General features: G+C 44.1%; 1 protein-coding gene across 4 annotated transcripts in view; it reads right to left on the bottom strand.

The window, feature by feature from the left end:
- The window catches only part of LOC141234485 (integrin alpha-E-like), a 356,506-nt gene that overhangs the window by 298,940 nt on the left and 42,833 nt on the right, over positions 1–14,733 (bottom strand). For 2 of the 4 annotated variants that reach the window (XM_073668016.1, XM_073668019.1), the window contains exon 1: positions 3,257–3,446. The exons of 1 other annotated variant lie outside the window; for it this stretch is intronic. The gene's annotated coding sequence lies outside the window, so the exon portion shown is untranslated. Of the gene's footprint in view, positions 1–3,256; positions 3,447–4,564; positions 4,882–14,733 lie in introns of those variants that run through there. One more of the 4 variants, XM_073668018.1, reaches the window with a different exon arrangement.

The following is a 14,733-nucleotide window of genomic DNA, read 5'->3' as shown; positions in this document are numbered from 1 at the left end:
TCTGGATTTCAACAGTTTGCACAAAGATTGCTGTAAAGACCATTGCGGTAGTTTTAATGGAGGAAAATTGTCTACAGAAATATTTTACACCCAGACAAGTTTTATGTAAGACTTGTCATATTTTCTGTTTTGTTTTTTTTATTTTATTTTAATAACCACGTTTGATTTCAGCAAGGAACTATGCAGTTCGAGCTGTACACAGTGAGGGGAATGAACTATTATCTTTGGTTTACACAGAACACATGGAAACTGATTTCAGTGGAAAAAACTGTAACCACTGGCAAAAATCCAAAAGAGTATTCTGGATTCTTTGCTATTTTTAAGGCTTGGCTGAAATGAAGAATAAAAAAAAAGTGTCAGCAGAGGGCTCTCTCCTTATAAGAAGCTATAAAAAGTCTGGATCTTTTATTCATAGAACATTAATGGGCATCCTTATGGGTTAAAGGGGGTTTCCACTACTAGGATATTGATCACGTTTCCACAGGATAGACAATCAATATGAGATCGGTGAAGGTTTAACATCTGACAGCCCCACCAATCAGCTGGTACCATCATTGCCAATGGCCGGATATACATGGAGCTGGACAGCACTATTTGGTCACACTGTTTAGTGGCCGCTTCTCGGCACTGCAGATCAGCTCTTATTATAGCAGACTCCCCTCTATTAGCAAAAAGACGACCTTTAACTAGGACCTAGGAGATGACGTTTGTCTTCTCAGGTCCAAAGTGTATCACTCAGAATTTACTATCTCTTCTTATACCTGGATACAGTGGTAACTAATAGGTAAAAACAAAAAAACAGTCTCTACCTCAATAACCAAGAGCCACAGTTCATCAGCCTGGCTGGCTAGGTTTACATATCACTTAGCTGCATGTGCTCTTTGGTCTCCATTCATTAAGTGTCATGTCTACATGGGCTTTAAGTCTTGTCCTTCTAAGCCTGGCAGTCTCAGGTCACACTCTCAATCAGGTAGATCCACCTATGTCAGAAGTTCTCACTATTCCTAAATGGCTCTCAGCATCAAACTCAGTCCTAACTATGCCATTTTTTACCTCTCCTCTACACCGCCATGGCTCATGCCTCTCCACCAACATGTTCTAAGACATCATGGCAAGGTTACTAAGATCCTTAAAATGGGTGGACAGGACTGTAATTCCTTCCATCATCTGGACAGCCAAAAAAAGGACATTTTTTCAGCCCCCATGTAATCCAAGACATAACAACCCCCCAAAAAAACAAGTGCCATATCACAATTATAACATCAGTAGGTCACAAAGTAGTCAGCATGACATAAAAACGACATTGCCCAAGGGACAATACATGAACTAAAGAATAAAGAAAAATAACGAGACAAAAAATAATAGGAATAAAAAACAACCCCTTCTGTGCTCGCTCTCACATCTATTTATTTGTATTGGCACCATGCAATGCTGCGTTTCTCCAGCAGCAGTCACTAGAAAAGTGTGCAGCTGTAGCAGCTTCCTCCAATGCTAATGGCAGATTGCCAGAGATTTTATGGGATTGAGTCAACAGGTTTCAAGTGAAACCAGACATCATAGGCTAGAATGGAGCGTCCCCCCAAAGGCGTGGCCAGCTCCTCTGTCTTCTCCACCCTTTCCTTGTGGTTCTTATCTCAGCAAATGAGAACACCAGATTATTTCAATTGGTGATGAGCAGTTGAACCTTCCCCCAACAAACCTTAATGGTTTATCCTATAAAAATGCTAAAAATGTTATTGGTGGGATAATCCCTTTTATTATTAAGAGTAATATGAGAATATGCAGAACCAGAATCCAACACAGTCTCCGAAGTAAATGGTGAAAAAAAGACAATACCATAGTGGTACAGTCATAGATCCCAATGTGCAGATTTAGGATCTATGTTAAGGTTTAAGGTTCTGGGAACAGGGCTACTTAGGGTGTTGGTGCCATTGAGAAAGATAATCATACACAAAGTACATGTGTGCTAGGAGTATACTACATACAGAGTGGCATGGTGACACACCTCGAGGTGCGGACAAGGGCAAGTATGGTAGGATTCTAGCTAAGGATATTAAATTATATATATGTACTGTATGTATATACATATTGACTTGCAAAAGGATAAACAATCAAGACAAATGTATATACAGTATGATGAAGAAGTTAAATCCTGAGGCTACATTACATTTTTCTGTTTGTTCCCATGTAAAAAATTATCAGTAATTGAACTTATGTGATGGAATTTTTTCCAGTCTATCAGATTTTGGCAAGCCCTCACAAGCCTCCCAGTATTAAAGGCATCTACCATCCTCACATACCTCACTGACTTTAAAGAATCTGTGTGTATAAGACAAAAAATGGCATTTCTGCACTGAGGAAGTCACATACAAAGAATATATTCCGAACAAAGACAGAGACATCTAAATTCTCAGTAAATCAATGTATGAGACATTCTTCTGTGTCTGATGTCTCACACTGGGTCCTCATTGCTCACTATCATCAGTCCAGTTCCTGTGGGAACCATCAGTAGTTGTTTGTTTCCCATGCAAAATATCCAAGCCCCTAAAATCTCCCCCATTGCTTCTCTGCAAATATCTAGCTGACCATACTATAGACGCAGACATTCCTACGTGTAAACTTGGAGCTAGTATGACCGATGCCCAAGACACACCCTGGCTCCTATCCTAGAAGAGCTGGAGTCTTACATGTGGAACCTATTATACTTTCCTCTAGAATAAAGTATTCGTACAATGTAGTAATAATGCGCAGAGGAGTGTCTACAGAGTAAGGTAGCAAAACTGATTTAATGTAGAGTAATTGCATAAACCCATTGAAAATTAATATATGGGAATACTTTTCTTGATACTTTATTCTTTCCTTTGTCATGATACAGATTAGACATTACCTACTAAACCTTTCCATGTATTTCTAAGACAGATCCCCTAGCTAGTACTAATATTTGGGAGAGTAGACAAACCCAGACAGATTCCAAGGAGCCATTTAAACCCCCCATCATAGCTTTTCCCTTCCTTTTACCCAAAATATAACTCATAATTCTATAGAAATTCACAGTTTTATGATTCCAAACATCTCAAATTTTCCCTAAAACCTCTAAATAGGAAGACATATTTTTCCTAGCCCCCTCTCTGTCCACTCCCCAGCTCCCTGGTAAACTACATCAGCTTGCACTAGTCTTAGATTTCAAGCTAAAACTGATGAGAACAGGTAGGACAATCAATACTAAACACTAAAGAAGAATACAAGATCCACTTACTGTGACAGCAGGTCAGAGCCTTCAATCCTGGTAGAAGAAGTCACCAAAACAGGCAGAAAGTGTCTACACTGATAAGTCCTATGTGCAATGAAAGTCAGAGATGAAGATCCAATGCAGAGTAATAGAAGCCTAGCTCACTCCTGTGCCTAAAATCCCATCTACAAGCCTTTGCATGCCATTGGATGGACTGTCTGTCTTTATAAGTCACGTTGTATAAGGTTAACCCTGTGTGCTGAGAAGAGAAGTGGTGGATAGATGGAGGAATATGACCTTTTAGCAGCATTTTCTATTTATTTATACTTTTTAGCTTCTCTATGACTATTATATAGGCTCTTTAAATGAACTTTATAGTTTAGCAATTCTTCTCTGGCACCAAGCACAACACCCAGTCCCTTCTGTAAAACCCCTCTTACCCCTCCCATGTTACATCTGAGTGCCCCCTTTTCTTCTAGCACACACAATCCCTCCCTTTCTTCTCTGTCTGTTCCTCCATTGTACTCTATTCACTGAGTACTTTGCAGCCCCTATGAGTTATTATGTTTCTTCTTGAGTTTGTTTTTTTCACACTTGTATCTGTAAATAGTACACAGCAACCATGACATGAAGTTTCTGCTACGTTGTAGCAATATATAAAGGAAACAGTTGACAAAAAGAAGAAACCTATCTGCCTGTATAGATATATTTCCTGGGGTTGTAGAACCACCCATGCTGTGTTGGGCTCTGAGATAAGAGCACACCCAGCCTACAGTAACCACAGAACTTGCAAAATGAGGAACTAGATCTATAGAGACTGCAGATGACACCATGTACAGCACTGTCACACTGTCCTGCAAACTGACACATCCCATCTCATGACCATGTGTGATGGTAATCCTAAGGCATTCTAGGTAATCTAACATATTGGATTAGGAAAAACACACTGGACCTCTTTAGATCTCGAGGAGATAAGAATTTCAGAACATAATTAGAACAAAGAATAATGTGACTTGTACTTCTCCAATACCTAAACTGTCAAAATTTGACTTTCCCTATTAATATGACAACGGGGGGACAAAAAAATGGAAGAGTGTAATCCAACATCGGAGTTGATAAAAAAAATTCCAATGTTAATTAAAAAATTCAAGGGTTAAAAAACCAAGAGGGAGCTCAGGACATGTAGCACCTTTCGGACCTTGCTTGTCCTTATTCTGCACAACCATTCAATATATATTCTATCAAATAACAGACCAGGAAAAAGTAATGATGAAGATGCTTTATTGTGAGTCATCACAGGGTGACATTCTAAAATTCTTCATGTCTTCTACTTACATAGAGAATATCTACTTGTGAACTGGAGTTCCTTCCATCATATTCGTTATCCAACCCAATGTGTTCCCTCTCCAGTGCTGAAATGGTAGCAGAGTCTTATTGCTTCACTTTGCAGCTTTGCTCCAAGTCACACACTGAGATATAACCATAATTAAAATAGTCACATCCTTCCTGGGGGGAAAAAAGTTCTGCTTTCTCACTAATCCTTCACATCAGTGGCAGAAGCTCCGCAAGCGCAAAATGCAAAATGCTCTTCAATCCTTCATCTGATGGCAGGTCTGCACTGTGTTCTGCTGGTTTACAGACTGAGCAGTAAATGCAGGAAGTTCAGCATTGAATTGATGCACAAATGAGCACCCAGCAAAATAGGAGAACTGACTCCAGGAAAGGAGGGGGCTGAAGCTCATCTTCATCACCGAAGCCTTAATGTTGTAAGTTTCCATCATGCTCCTGTGCAGATTGTGTCTAGACTCATTCTCACTTTGTATGTAGGTTATTAATTGAGCCTGCACCTGACATGTTTGTCAATGTAGAATAATTCTAAAATTGACTTTAATAATAGCAAATTATAGTCTGATAAGTAGGAAATGAGGATGAAAGAGTTAATGTGCTTGATGTCACCCCCTGCATGATTCACTTAAATATCCATGGCATGTGAACAGGATGTAGGGTGCATGAGGACATGTATCAATACTGGCGTTCGTGTGAATACACACATAGGGGGAGACGTACAGTATTACTAGTGAATAATGGGTGCAACTACTAGCTGTTAAGAAAGGTATAATATATATATATATATATATATATATATATATATACATACAGTTGTGCTCAAAAGTTTCCATACCCCGGCAGAATTTTTCCTTTCCTGACCCTGTTTCAGAGAATATGAATGATAACTAAAAAACTTTTTCTTCACTCATGGTTATTGGTTGGGTGAAGCCATTTATTGTCAAACTACTGTGTTATCTCTTTTTAAATCTTAATGACAACCAAAAACAGCCAAATAACCCCGATCAAAAGTTCACATACCCCAGTTCTTAATACCATGTATTGCCCCCTCTAACATCAATGACAGCTTGGAGTCTTTTGTGGTAGTTGTGGATGAGAAAAAGTTTTTTGTTATCATTCATATTCTCTGAAACAAGGCCAAGAAAGGAAAAATTCTGCCGGGGTATGTAAACTTTTGAGTACAACTGTATATAGTAAATTGGCCGCTGGATATATTATAGAAGGGAGATATGTGTCACAGAGGTGGTTGTCCTCAGTGATGTTAGCCCAGAAGAAAGATCCTGCATATATAGTACTGGCAGTGTTAATGGGGAGTGGCAAGGGCTGGGTTTACTAGTATTCAGAGAGATGGGTGGGACTGACTGCTCACATATCCCCACCCTATGTGTGGTATGGTGGATATAAGGAAATCCAGCTGTATCATTATTGCACAGTGAGTTGTGTGGAGGCAAGAAGACTTAATATGTGATGTCTCCAGACTGAGTTTGTGTACTGGACGCTATCCAACACGAGTGTACCAGACCTACACCAAAGTGCCGTTATTTGGACTTTTTACTTTATTTTTTTGTCTGCACTAAAAGGCCGTTTATTTCCTTTGTGACATATATATATATATATATGTCATATATGACATATATCATATATGTCACTATATATATAGTGCTCAGCATAAGTGGCTACTCCCCCTTTGAAAAATAAGATTTTAATCAAAATCTCACTGAATACAAGAACAATTTCCCAATTTCCAAAATGTTGACATTATAATCTACATTATGATGCTCTCAGATTGGGTTAGCAAAAACCTGGTGACAGGTTCCCTTTTCAGAGGGCTTGTTAGGCACTGAATGATTGTATTATTGGGCACTACAAGGTACTCTGTATGGAGAGAGGGCATGCATAGAGGGTACTGCACTTGGTGCAACGTGACCTAAGCCCAGCATCGGGTGTCCTAAGATCAGTACTGTAATCAGCTCTGCAACTGTATGATCACCTCATGATCAGGACAGATCCGGGAACACAGAAGGTTCACAATGAATGATTGCAAGCAGAGATCTTGAAAACTGTTATTAATTAATACCAAAAGTTTATCGTATAACGTTGCTTTCTACAATGAGTAAGTTTCATTTACTCAACCTGAAAGACCTCTTTAAGTTACCGAAGCTTTCAACACTCTCCTCCTCTGTGCCACACAGGAAGTGGTGTGAAGAACATGACAAAATGTGCAATTTTTAATATTTAAATTATTAATGTGTTTCCTAATAAAAGACACTCTCTACAATGTAAGTTTGTTGTTCAGGTTTCAATAAGTAATGAGGCAGAATTGGCTGGAACTGTTAACCACCCCATTACACTGATGGGTTAATGGCCGGTTCCCATTGTCTGTTATAAATAATAAGTTCTTGTAGTTATTGTAAATAGTGAGGAACAAGAAGACAAAACAAACTCACTGTTATCAGCACTTTGCTGTTCCGCTCTTAGCTGTGGCCATGAGAAGAAATCTATCTGTATCGTTAGAACATGAAGTAGAGGTATTTCCAAGGTCACAGGCAAGTATGGTCCGTACTGTGACCCAAAGGGGCCAAAAGGGAGAACCTCATGACTAGGATGTATGCCAGGCCTAAGTGTCAGGATGGGGTACCCAACTGCGGGACCGCAGTCTTCCTAGGATGGTATTTTATTTCGTTTGGAGGCAAGGCCACACAGAAAAGTTTGGGGTGTTTTATTGGAGTGTCATCTTGATGCTTTTTTACCTTATTGGTGGTTGTATCCGAGTATATAGGGGTTGCTGTGCGTTGAATGGGCAGTCTGTTAGTGGATCAGCATACCGCCCTTCCCTAAGGTTGGCTCATAACCTTTGGTATGGAAGTTTAAATGTTAAGATTTAAGTATTGTTCGGGAGCTCGGAATTATAACATCATGTCATGGCAGTTGGCGGGAACGGTTCTTTGGAAAGCCTATTGGTGGTATGGTAAAGAGGAAGGTAGGACTTGTTTTTAGTAGGGTCAACCCACTCCCCCCTTTTATAAGTGTTAAGAAATACTCGGGGGGACCCTACTGAGTTGAGGTCTTAGAGGGACAAATCATGGTTCACCATTCAGCTCGAGGGCTCCCAAATTGAAGTGGTGCGGTTGAGGGCAAAGGCAAGTCATTGATGGTGCCAGGTTTCATTGTGTGAGCTTCCAAAAACGATTCCTTATATTTTGGTCAATATGAGTAATAATATTGTTAATGTTATTAATAAAAGCTGCTGTGGCCATTTTATCCAAACCTATAGTGGGAAAAAGGAAAGAAGAAAAGGGATTGGTGGGCATTTGGTGGTTTGGTTAGGAGGATTTCAGCCATTCCTCAATTATGTCTGTACTTCAAAACATAGGGCCCGGTTAATCAAGATCAGTGTCGTTCACGCTGGTCTTGATGAGGGGGCGTACAGGAGTCAGACGTTACTGATTCATGAAGAGTACTACGCCTCTTCATGAATCAGGAGCGTCTGATGAGCGGTGTGAAAACGCCAAAAGTTGGCGACTTTTTAAAATGTTTATGCCACAAGTCTGCCATGGAAGCTTTGATGAATCGGGCCTATAGTCTTCCTGAATTACAGACTACTTTGTGTATTTGAGGCTTATCTGTGTAGGTGATAATATACTATCCCTTACCTGAAATGCTGTCTATATGAGTAGTTGCCTTACCTTACTAGACATTATCATCTCCTTCGTATTTTTAAGGGAACATTACATTTTAGTTACATGAGTTTACTCACAAAGAAAATTCCTTTGCAAATAGAGGTTGGCTTTGCAAGCAGTTGGTCATTATGGAAGCAACTCGTTGATTTCCATATATCCTAGTAGGACTGATCTCTATACCCTAATATTACTAGGATGGTCTACCAGTGAAAATAAAATATGGTACAAATGTCAGAACTAAGGAAAGTATATTAGGTAGGTCTTGTGGTCACTTGTTCAGCTGTTCTTTGTTTTACTTGGAATATACCTTTAATGTTACATAACTACACACAAAGAGAACGATTCATTAAGACCGGCTTCTGTACACCAGTCTGGATCCAGGATTTATTGGAGTAAGACGCACTAAATTCACTAAGATGCATGTGCCTCCCAATGAACTTCGTGCATCTTTTAGCTGCCGTGAGACATCATCAGAAATCAACTCCATTCATGGACATTTCTGATTTAATTTCTGCCACTTTTGAAGGGGAATTTATGATGACTTTGTTGGTCTGCACTGGGCTATGCCTTCTTCCACTAAGCTAGACCTACTTTTCAAAGAGTTGGCAGAGCTGGCTTAAAAGCATCTAGTTGCGCACGGATTTTGAAAATATTTTCAACAGTTTTTCACCAGAATTCTGTTGAAACTGATGAATTGGCTGTATAGTTACACTTCGGCTTAAAATAAGACCTAAAGGTAGCCACACACATTGCATTAAAGTTGGTTGAACGATTGAATGATCACCTAGTGAATGATTGTTACACAATCAGAATACACATTATAGTTTATGTTGGCCATTTCTGCGGTTCATACTATCCATACATTTTCAATGACACCAGGCAAAGGATAACCAGTTTTTTTCCAATAGATCTTTCATGGTCTAATGACTAACAAAAATTATAAACACGTACTTCTTTGCAGATGATGCAAGATAATGGCAAATTATTGTTTTGATTAAAATTGATCGTTTTCATCAACTTTACAGTAATATGTATGAAGATCTTAAATTTACTATGTTTGGCTTTTTGATACTTATAAACTCCAGTTGATCCAGAGGACAGTAAAGAAAAAACACCTTTCTGACATCCTTCCTGATGTCTGCTGGCAATTGGGCTATTCCCTGGATCAACTTTCTGCATTAATACCAATGACCAGTACACTTTGCTTTACAAGAAAAGTATCCAACTCTCTTAAGTTTCTCCGTACTTTCGGCCACTACAAAATCCTATTAGAGCACATCCCATAACTTTGTGGTTTGGACAGTAACGCTTTTGAACTTTGTGACGAAATTAATCCTCCACTTGCAAACCATGTTAAAAAAAATAGTAATCCAGTTGAACTATAACTGGCTTATCATTAAAGGGGTCCTTTAGGTATATCATTTTGATAAACTATCCTCAGGAGAGGTCATTAATATCAAATGAGTGGGGGTACAACAGACAGAAAAGGGCCCCTGTCCAAGAACACTATATGGGCCCTTTGTAGCCCAACAGTTTATCATAATGCACAAATCCACCTACTTTGGAGGTGGAAATGGGCCCCCTTACCTCTTGGGCCCATCTGTGGTTGTGTTGTACCCAGAGGTGATATGTCCACCTCTGGGTACAACACCTGGCATCCCCATCAACCTGCTGTTAATAGCTCCAGCTCTCCCACCAAGGACAACATCAGCAAGGAGTTTGTATGTTCTCCCCGTGTTTGTGTGGGTTTCCTCCGGGTTCTCCGGTTTCCTCCCACACTCCAAAGGTATCCAGATAGGGAATTTATATTGTGAGCCCCAATGGGGACAGTGATGATGTTGTCTGTAAAGCGCTGTGGAATTAATGGTTCTATATAAGCAAGTAAAATAAATATGTATCATCCATACCATCGAATAACTTATTTGTAAATCCATGGCCAATAAACCTGAATGACACCAGATAGAGTTGCCTCCTGCTGGACTTTTGAGGTCCAGAATTTTGTGGTAGCCTGTGCCCACTGGAGGATCTTCTAGTTCTGGTGTACCAGTCTGATCCTGTAAATAACTAAAAAAGCACTTATAGTAGGCATGCGTTCCTGCTTATGTGTAACTCTAGGTTGAGATCAAATTCTGAGATAAAGAAAAAATTCTGAGATAGATTACTTTCAAAGATGAGCAACGCTCAAAAGAACACATTAAACATCTGAGGAGTTTTGTGTGAAGTTACTGTGGCACCCCAGGGGTCTGGTTTTCCACAGTAACAGCAATGTTATGTCTGAGAGCAGGTGGGAGGTCTCTTGGTCAGAGATCCTATGCATGCCACACCTCCTGCCCAGTCCTGGGAGGGGAAGAACTTCCCCTATATAAACCTAGGGCTGAGGCAGGGTGAGTGAGTAGAGAAGAAGCAGAGAAAAGAAGCAAATATAGGAAGAAACAACAGGAGCTCTGTGGGAGCAGTGTTACAAGGAGTCAGGGGCTGGCAGCTGCAGAGCTCGCCCTGACTGAGAAGTTATCACCGGACCCGGAGTCCGAGGCTGTGGGGACTAACTCCTATCCAGCAGCAGAATCCGTCAGGCAGGGGATTTCAGGTCCTCTGGCCAAGAAACCCGAAGGCCCCGAGTCACCGGCCATACGGGTGAGCACCACACGGTACACTCAGGGACGTGGGCTACTTATACCCGCCTCTAGCAAGGTAGCCAGAAGAGTATCGTTAGTTTGGGAGGCCTACAACTCCGCCTGGCCAGGGGAGATCCCATCTGCTCAAGGACTGACCAGGCCCCAATCGCTAGCCAGTACTCCGGGAGGGTCTATCTTTGTCACCAGTAAAGACCCTGAACTACACAGTACCGTCTCCGAGTGGTTCCTGCTTCCCCCATCATCCACGTCGGCTGCCCTGAGGCCATACCCCTCCCGTTGGGGGTTATACTATCACGCTGCACAATCCTACCACCGGCCTCAGCGGTCTGCCCTGCAGCAGCAGCTCCTTAGCTGTACTCAACGGGTGGCGTAGTCATCCAACATCTACTGCTAATACAGCGCCACTTAGTCTGACTCCCTGGGCACGGACCGGATCACCGCCACGAGACTACAACCCTCAACAGATCCGGCTCCGGGTAAGCTCCCGCGTGCGCAACGCAGCGCGACACAGGCCCAGGGGCGCGTCAACTTTTGGCGTAGTCGGCAGGATCTCGTGCCCGCAACCACCGGGTACTGCGTGCCTGAAAAAGACTGTGAAAACTTACCCGTGGTGAAGATTCCTGCCATCCGGCGCCATCTTCCGCTTTCTTCCCGCCATCGGTGGAGTTTTCCCGCCATCCGGCGCCATCTTCGGCCTTCTTCCCGCCATCCGTGGAGTTTTCCCGCCATTGGACGCCATCTTGAGGACGCCGCGCGGGAAGAAGAGGGGTGTGGACTCCGAAAACGCGCGAGAACTGAAGCCCCGCCTCACGTCCGGACGTTGCGTAAGGTCCTGGAAGGAGCCCAGCAGACGCCGACGTCACAGGAGCGCGACGGAAGGTCCTCAACCCTGACGATCCACTGCGGAGCCGCGGCCTACGGAACAGGATCATCGCAAGGTAGGCCACGGTCCACTAGGGGGGAGAAGGATGTCGGATAAGGAGGAGAGCTTCACCGCTCCAACCCCCGCCAGCGCCACCGCTGTTGCGGTCATGCCTTTCACCATGCCCTATATCCCGGGGGCAGCCTGGCTACCCCAGTACTCAGGGGAGTCACATACCCTGCAGGACTTTAGAGAAAAACTGGATAGCCTCTTCCAGGTGTACCCCCTCACAGAAGAGCAAAAAGTAAGCATCCTGGTGGCCCAATTAACCGGGGCAGCCCAAAGGGAGGTAAAGTCCTGGCCACCTGGGGGGAGGACTGTCGCAGGGATACTAACCCGGCTGAGGGACACCTTTGATACCCGCACCTCAGCCAAGATCAAGCTTAGATTCTACGGGTGCAAACAGCGGGCACATGAGAGTATAAGGGACTATGCCCTGAACCTACAAGAGGCCCTGAGAGCCATTAAGCAGACCGACCCTGACGGCGTGGGAGACGAGGACAGGCTGTTAACTGAACAATTTATAGAGGGTTTATATTGCAATGCCCACCGAACCCAGTTGCGGGCAATGACCTTACAGGACCCTCATCTGGGATTTGCACAGTTCAAGGACAGAGCCATCCGGGTGCTCCGAGAACCGGCACCAGGTGGCGTTGTGACCCACAGACGCCCCACTACCACCTACCACCAGGAGGCGGCGCCCTTGTCGGCAGGGCCTGTGGGAGCTGATGCGCAGGCTTTGAACAATGACTCGGCTCCAGACCTGCACCATCAGGTCCAAGAGCTAGCTAAAAGCGTTGCTGCGCTAACCCGAACTGTGCAGTCTTTACAGGTTTCCACTCCAGGGAAGATCCAGCTGGCATCCGGACCGGAGGACATCCCGTGGCGTCGACCAAGGAGGACCCCACCGGCCAGAGGAAGACCCAGCGACCGATACAACGAGGACGGACGACCCATCTGCCGCCGCTGTAATCAACCCGGACATATGGCAAGGTACTGTCCTTTAAACTGGCACAACCTAGGGTAGAGGGCCAACCCCTAGGAAAAAGATCATCAGGCCCATCAAACTGGCGCAACAAATATGTGGGAGGACGTCCAGTCTTGCCTGTGGTACTTGATGGCATTCCTATGAGTGCCCTACTGGACACCGGGTCACAGGTCACCACCATCCCGTACGTGCTCTTCAAGCAGTACTGGAATGACTTGGATATTACCCGCTACCCTGACGACGACTTGAGTATCATCGCCAGCAATGGTCAGCCCGTGCCACAGATCGGATTTAAAGAGGTGACCATTAAAATTGGTAGAGTTGAACTGGCAGCACAGGGACTGATCATTGTAGACATTGACAAACACGAGAGTCACCCAAAGATAACTCTAGGAACTAATGTAATTGAAAATTGTCTTGCAGAGGTGATTTTCCTTTTACAGCAGGTTGCCAAGAACGCCAGCTCCGGCGAGCAGCGAGTGCTCCAAAAAGAGATCCGGGCACTGATGCGACGGCAACAGGTGGAACTCTCCGGCGGTGAGATTGGTAGCGTGAGGATGTGTGACCCTTTCCCTATTGCCATGCCCCCAAAAAGTGAAATGATGATTTGGTGCCGGGCAGCTATTGGTCTGAGAGGTAGAGATTACCAGGCAATGGTAGAACCAGTTTACTCAGACAGTAGGCCCACCATCTTGACAGCACGGGGGGTGGTTAATGTACGCCATGGGAGGGTGCCCGTTCGCATAATCAATATCGGGAAGAGGGAAGTGTACCTGCCCCGGTATGCCACGCTAGCCAAATTATATACCATTAACCAAAATGCTATACAATCTGTGGAACCCTTGCCTCCATCTCACCCGGAGGAAGGTAACGGCTCTCAGAAAACAATGGAGGACTGGTGTCAGCAACTACATTTGGGTACTGACTCCACTCCCTCACATCAGAAACAGGGAGTCTATCGGGTGGTTCAAGAGTACGAGAGAGTGTTTAGTAAACACCCGTTAGACTTCGGGCGAGTCAAGGGGGTAGAACACCACATCCCCACGGGAGACCATCCTCCCATAAAAGAGAGGTATCGACCCGTACCCCCTGCACACTACCAACACGCCAAGGGGATGCTTAGAGACATGAAGGAGGCTGGGGTGATCAGGGATAGCTGTAGCCCCTGGGCAGCTCCACTAGTCTTAGTCAAAAAGAAAGACAACACCATGAGGATGTGTGTAGATTACCGGAAAATCAACCGTATCACACACAAGGATGCGTACCCCTTACCAAGGATAGAGGAGTCTTTGGCTGCTTTAAGATCTGCTAACTTCTTCTCTACCTTGGATCTCACTAGTGGGTACTGGCAGGTTCCTGTAGCAGAGGTGGACCGGGAGAAGACCGCATTCACCACCCCGATGGGACTTAGCGAGTTTACCTGCATGCCGTTCGGACTCTGCAACGCACCAGGAACCTTCCAACGATTAATGGAGTGCTGTCTGGGCCATAGAAACTTCGAGACGGTCCTGTTGTACCTGGACGATGTCATCGTATATTCTAAGACTTATGAGGACCACCTGAAACACCTGGCGGAAGTGTTCGAAGCTCTGGCAAGCTACGGCCTAAAGGTGAAACCCTCCAAGTGTCACCTCCTGAAACCAAAGGTGCAGTACCTGGGACACGTGGTGAGCGCTGACGGAGTGGCTCCCGACCCTGATAAGATCACCGCAATTAAGGAATGGCCAAGTCCCTCCAGTGTAAAGGAAGTGCGGCAGTTCCTCGGGTTGGTAGGCTACTACCGCAGGTTCATCCCCGGTTTCACCAAAAAGGCAGCTCCTATGCAGGACCTCCTGATAGGCCAGTCCCGGAAGGCCAAGAACCAGAAGCCGCCCTTCAGATGGGAGAAGTTGGAAGAGGAGTCCTTCCGCCAGCTGAAGATGGCCCTCACA

Source organism: Phyllobates terribilis, unplaced genomic scaffold (assembly GCF_046119375.1).
Source record: "Phyllobates terribilis strain yellow unplaced genomic scaffold, ASM4611937v1 Scaffold_2__4_contigs__length_985480577, whole genome shotgun sequence".
Taxonomy (NCBI): Eukaryota; Metazoa; Chordata; class Amphibia; order Anura; family Dendrobatidae; genus Phyllobates; species Phyllobates terribilis.
This window is presented reverse-complemented; position numbering and strand designations above follow the sequence as displayed.